General features: G+C 34.3%; 1 pseudogene; it reads left to right on the top strand.

Annotated features, from left to right (window-relative positions):
- Positions 116-5,006, top strand: LOC104753381 (annotated as a pseudogene).

Below are 6,909 nucleotides of genomic sequence, written 5' to 3'. Positions count from 1 at the left end.
TTTTTTTTTTTTTTTTTTTTTGTCAAACTAAACTGAGAAAGTCTTATTAAAAGTTTTGCTGAGTAGATCTTTTTGTCTTATTTATATAAAAAAAATTAATTTGTCACGAGGGCGACTCATTAGAAAACTATATATTCATCTGTTTACAAGAAAATATTTAAATATACTAATTTCTCATGTGCTGAAATATAAACTATTACTTACAATGTAGTGAACAAAAAAAAAAAATATATTTCTCCGTTGATTCCATCGCTATAGTATTTTTTTTAAACATAAATTTGAGACTTTCTTGAAGAGAGAGAAGAGAAAAATGTATAGACTATAGTGGAAGACATTCAAGACATTCTTTACATACATGTCAGTTTTCTATGGGTTTTAATTTTTTTATGATTTATGATTTACTAAAGACATTTCATCTGTATCACCAATGGACATTCTCTTATATATATGTATAGGAGTATACAACGGAGAAGAAACAAGAGAAAAAAAAAAAGACGATAGCAGTCGAGATGGACTCTCACTCTCCGGTATGTTTTTCTCTTCCTTTAATTTACTGTAAAACCAAAGGGTCTGAACCGAATCTTGTACATCACAATCCCATGGACCGGGGATAAGAGTGGAGTTTTAGTTATTCGATCGCTCTAAATTAAATCAATTTGTTCACAGATTTTGGTGGAAGAGAAATCGAGTGCTAGAATCTTGACACTAAACAGACCCAAGCAGCTGAATGTTCTGTCCTTCAACATGGTATTGAATCTTTCCCTTGCTTTTCAGCTGTTTCGTTGTGTCCCTTTCGTTCACTACTTACATATTGGCATGCATGGAATCAATATTTTCTTTAGATGACTCGGTTAATGCAACTGTTTCTTGCGTATGAGGAGGACCTAGTGTGAAACTTGTCATCCTAAAGGTAATATCATCATAGTAACAAATTAATCATTAGTTTTTTGTTTTTGTTTTTAGCGTATAGGCACTAAATAAAATTTGTCAACAGGGTCAAGGAAGAGCTTTTTGTGCTGGTGGCGACGTTAAACCTACTGTTCGTAACATCGTACAAGGTATATCATTATCATATGTACCTTACTTTTTTTCCTTTTTTCTTACTTTCACACTCTTTTCTCTATTTTACGTGGACTAGGAAATTGGAGAATCTCTGCTGATATATTCGCAGAGGAATACATGCTCAACTATGTTATGGCTACGTATAGAAAAGCTCAGGTTTCAGTCAACATGCACACTATCCCTTTTATTTTTTTTGTTAAAGTAGACTATCAAAAAGTATATAATAAGCTCATTAATTCGTATTGATATTATAGGTTTCAATTTTGAATGGTATTGTCATGGCAGGCGGAGCTGGTCTCTCTGTCCATGGTCGATTTCGTATTGCAACTGAGAACACGGTACGTATTCTCTACTTCAGCATGGGCATAGATGGATGACAAATAGAGATCCCTCTCGCTAAAATATGCTGATATTTTCCCCATATCTTTTGAGTTTCTCAAAGGTATTTGCAATGCCCGAGACAGCTCTAGGGCTTTTCCCAGATTAGGCGCTTCCTACTTCTTGTCAAGGCTCCCTGGATTTTTTGGTAACAAAACTCATTTGTTTTTGCCTTATAATGAGATGAAAAAAATTACTGTCGCAATTTAATAAAGAAGATATGCCAACGACATCATATAGTCTCCTTATTAATCTTAAAGAATTAAATAATTAACATTACAAATAAAAATTACTATAACAATAATCTTTAAGAGTAAAAAATACTACTTATATCTGCAATTTAAATACATTCTAAAAACGAAATATATTTAATAACTAATTAAATTGAAAAAAACAAGATTTTATATCTAACATAGCATATCAATTTTTTTATTAATCATTATATTTTAACTTACAAACAAAACAAATATTATCCGACAACATGGTATTATAAAATCGAATAATATACAACAAAAAATAGTCCAAATAAAATAAATATTTAACAAAAAATGACACTATACTATCACTTCTTTTTAAAATATAAAATTGAAGAAAAAATCAACTTGTAGCACATATTAGTGGCATGCATCATGACGAGTATAGTGGCATCCCCATAAGCATATAACACCTAAAATGCCGCGTGTTTCTGCCTCAGCTTTGAAAGTGACACAATTACCTCTTTTATACATAATTGTAGTATTTTTTACTTAAATTATTATTTTTTAATTGCAGTTACCATCTATTTATGCATATAATATGTTAACTAGTTTATTTTAATTTGTATACATATCCTAATTTTAGAGAAAAAGACATCCTAATATAAATATGGGAATTTTAATAGATGTCTTTAAAGAACTTCTACATTGATTAATGATAAGATCCGTATGGTTATGAAAGCTTATTACGAGGAATTGACGATCATATGAAAATATAAGGGCACGTTTATGGTTAAGGAATTTTAACTTCGAGCTTATCCTCTTATCCTTACCTAGTCACCTGTCTTCTTTGATCAGGAGAGTATGTTGGCCTCACAGGAGCTAGGTTAGATGGCGCTGAAATGCTTGCTTGTGGTCTTGCAACTCATTTTGTGCCTTCAACGGTATAAGTTTACTTTGCATACGTCTTTATTATATATTCCTATTCACGGCCGCAGGCATAATAGACAACAGAGGAAAATGAGATAGATTTTTTTTTTTTTTTGTTGGGAACTAATGGGGGTATAATTAACAGCTAGTGTTGCAAAACTAATTCTTGTGGAATTTTAGTTGAACTAGCACAATGGACATAAGAATTCTCTGTAAGATCTTGAATTTATCCCTGATTGGCACTTTTCTTGCCAAGTACTATTTTGACGTTTCTCTCTGTCAATGCATGTCCTACCCTATATACAGTCACCTCGAAGAAACACGGTATGTTGTTAAGGTGTGGTAAGCACTATGTTGTAAGCACTATCTTGTAAGCACTATGTGGTAAGCACTATGTTGTAAGCACTATGTGGTAAGCACTATGTTGTTAAGGTGTGGTAAGCATTACNTTTTGAGACGGTTAGCAAGGAGCTTCGAGATTACCTTGTAAATGGAGTTACAGCAGGCAATGGGTCTGAAATCAGACATTCTTGAAGCATTAGGCGTTTTTGGAACCAAGGTCAGCAATGTAGCATTCCATTGCTTGAGGAGCTGACCAGAGTTGTAAAATTCCATTATAGCACTGACCATATCAGGTCCGACAGTATCCCAGTGAGCCGTAAAGAACTCTGCACTATATCCATCCGGGCCCGGTGCCTTGTTCTTTGGGAGAGAAAGGAAACCTTTCTTGATCTCTTCCGGTGTGAAGGGTGAGGAGAGGACCTGTAATGCTGATTGGGAGCAACGTTGAGGCACAATCACTGCAAGCTCCTCAATAGTAGGAGGTTGCACTGAACCTTTATCCCCTATAAGAGACTCGAAGAAACTAACCGCCATTTGCTGAATACCGTGTTTGGAGTCTACAATCTGACCATTGTCGTCCAGCAGGAACAAGATTTGGTTTACTGATTGACGGGTCAAGACAGTTCGGTGGAAGAAGTTGGAGTTCTTGTCTCCTTCCTCTAACCAGCATATTCTGGACTTTTGTCGAAGGTAGGACTCCTCCGCAGCAGCCAAGGTGCACCACACGTTATGCTTACCACATGCAAGTGTAAATGATTTTAATTGTTTTACTCTTTCTACTTGTACCTGAGTTTGCCGAATATCTTATGTCGTGTCAACATTGCAAAAAACATATATTGTAGGTAATGTGCTAAAATTAATTAATTTCTCCGTTATTTACATTTAGTACGTTACATGTTTTACAAAATTTCAACTTTGTATTGGTATCAGCTTTTAGTTTGTGTAGTGTATATCTTATCTTTATGTTTATTTTTTATTTTATTTTTACGCAGGTTAGATGTTATTGATAAGTGCTTCTCTAGAAGAACTATCGAAGAAATTATATCTGCACTTGTAAGTTTGTATAGTATACAGGTTTAATTTCCTAATTACCTTTTGACGATGCACTTTACCATTGTATGTGTTGGTTAGGAGAGAGAGGCCACTCAGGAATCAAATGATTGGATCTCAACTACCATTCGTGCATTAGGCTTCACTATCAAGTCTTAAAATCTCTCTTAGATCGGTTAGTTCCAGAATGTTTAACACGCAGTGATGAGATAGAGCTAATTTTGTGTATAAATTTCAGATAAGAGAAGGAAGATTGCAAGGGGTGGGGCAGTGTCTTATTCGTGAGTATAGAATGGTGTGTAATTTGATGAAGGGAGATATAAGCAGAGACTTTGAGGAGGTTTTTTCAGCTTTTCTAATTTTATCTTCATCCTGAAACTGTCTTTGTTGTAGACCATAATTACAAAAAACGTGTATTACTTATGCAGGGGTGCAGAGCCATATTGGTAGACAAAGATAGGAACCCAACGGTTTGACAAATCTCTCCATTTAGTCCAAAAGAACTAATCCCCTTGTACTACTACTAACCCACCACTTCGTGGGTTCCAATTAATTTTCGTTGTATTGTTGAAATTATAGTGCGAGCCAAGGCAACTAAAGGACATGAAGGATAGCATGGTAGATCAGTACTTTGAGCGAGTGGATGAAGAAGGATGGGAAGATCTTAAGTTTCCGCCAAGGAAAAATGTCCATGTTTCACAATTCATAGCAAAGCTGTGATGAAATGGAGATGGGAATCTATGAGACAACATGTCAGACATTAAACCAACGACAAAAACCGAGCAAAGAGACTAAACCCGAAATACCAATATTTATAAGTCTTCGACCAACCAACTCTTTTTGTTTTTCTTTGTTTTTGTTTTTGTTTTTGTTTTTGTTTGTGTGGCGGCAAATAAGATTGGACGTTCTCTATTTCCTCCTTCATACGACGGTAATATCTCATGTTTCATCAAATTTCAATTATTGTCCTTTCTGTAATTTTCCTACATGTATGTAGGAACTCGAACTTGTAGTTCCAAATTCCCTAGTTAACTGCTGTTTGTTTGTGCACATGACTGGTTTGTTTATATATTTGGTTGTGCATCTAGGTGCTCCATTTGAATGGATTTTTATCTTTTTGCTTTGTTTATATATCGTATCAAAATTGTAACATCCCTCTCCCAAATTAATGGGCCAATTTGGTTGACACTAGTGGTCCAAAGGTACCCTCCACGAATGACTAAAGGGTTTTGGTGTGCGTGCCTTTGTGAATATATAGAGGCGTAATATCTCTCCTTCTTCAACAAGCCGCTTAACAAAATCAAAGGGAAATCTAGAGAACCCTAACCTATGCCATCGAGAACCAAATATCACCACCACATCGTCGCTGCATGGAAGTTACCGTCTTGGTTATTGACACCGGAGCTCACCGACAGCGCCATTACTTTGATTAGCGTAACGCAGTCTTTGTCCTTGTACGTGTCTCGCTCCATCATCTTTGACGCTAGGACATATACGTGAGTTGTCCCAACCAGAGAGAAAACGAGGTGTTTCATGAAGAAGATCGGACCTGACATCACCATCATTATTGTTGTATCTGCCGGGTGTGTCGTTGCATTCAATCGGAGATGGCGGTGGAGACGTGGCGGAGAAGAGAGAAATAAGAAAGACATAAAGAAATAAAAGCTTTGTGGTGGGGGAAGTTTGGAGGCTAATCGACACCGGATCTGACATCGGTATGGCAAAGTGAAGATATTGGCGTGATTACCACCAAGCCAAGAGTCCACAAAAATCAACAGACGTGTACAGTTTAGTAATGTGTACAGATATCTATACATTTAATCGGATACAAAATTTGTAAAAAATATTGAATATTATCAAATAAAATCATCAAACATAGTACCTATCAAATTGTGAAGAAAAAATATAAATTTTCATATATATGATTTTTTTTTTTGTAAAAGTCATATTACCAAAATATTTAAATAAATAGATATGATAGGACGTGATGACAAAAGAACAAAAAATAAAAATAAAAATAATTTTTTCCCTATTTCTCTCTCAAGCACACACACCATCTCATTTCTTTTTCTCTTTCACAATTTTATCTCACAACAGAACCCTAAGGACACTTCCACTGGAGAGTACTCATCAAAAAAGTTATAATAAAAAATTAATATAGAGAGGAGAGACAAAAAAAATAAAAAGAACCAATACTCAAATTGATTTCGGAAGAAACGTTCCTCACCCAATACTGACAGTCAAAAAATTAATGGTTGATATTAATAAAAAATTAAAAAAATAAATATAATTAAAATAATATATTTCTTTTTTTAAAAGCAATTTTCTGCCGTTGCTGAGATGGTCTAACTATTTTTCCAATTATTCTAATTAAGTTTGGAAAATATATTAAAACACCAGTAATCTCAAAAAAAAAACCCAAACGTGATCAGTATCATTCAAACAATCAAAATATGCTTGTCGAAATGGACCTCAACCAAAAAAAAAAAGTCACATACTCATAGAAACAAACACACTTCAATCAGTCATCGATCACTCATAACACAAAGCAAAGTACCGAACTTAAAATCTACCAACATCAACAAAAGAAAATTTTGGGTTTTTGGAGAGGAAAAATAAATCACAGAACAATAAAACTAAAAACCTAAAGTGTGTAAAGAAATAGAGTTGATTGACTATCTCGGGTAAACCCAAGGATAGCATGCACCGAAAATGGTTTCTATAGGGTCTATGTTTACGTACAAAAGTTTACAATAACCATTTCAAAAACTTCTCTCAGATTATAATGCAACAATTTTACCGAACTTTTTTTAAAACCCCCCAAAAAAAAGAAACCGAGAAACCACAATATAAAAACAAGAACAAAGTGGATGAAATAAAACTTTCTATTTTATATGATAGTAATCTAATTATTTTATATGATAGTAATCAAATTATTGATGCTCACGCTTCC

Source organism: Camelina sativa, chromosome 16, assembly GCF_000633955.1.
Source record: "Camelina sativa cultivar DH55 chromosome 16, Cs, whole genome shotgun sequence".
Lineage (NCBI taxonomy): Eukaryota > Viridiplantae > Streptophyta > Magnoliopsida > Brassicales > Brassicaceae > Camelina > Camelina sativa.
The sequence above is the reverse complement of the archived record's forward strand: the minus strand, read 5'-3'. Positions and strand labels throughout refer to the sequence as shown.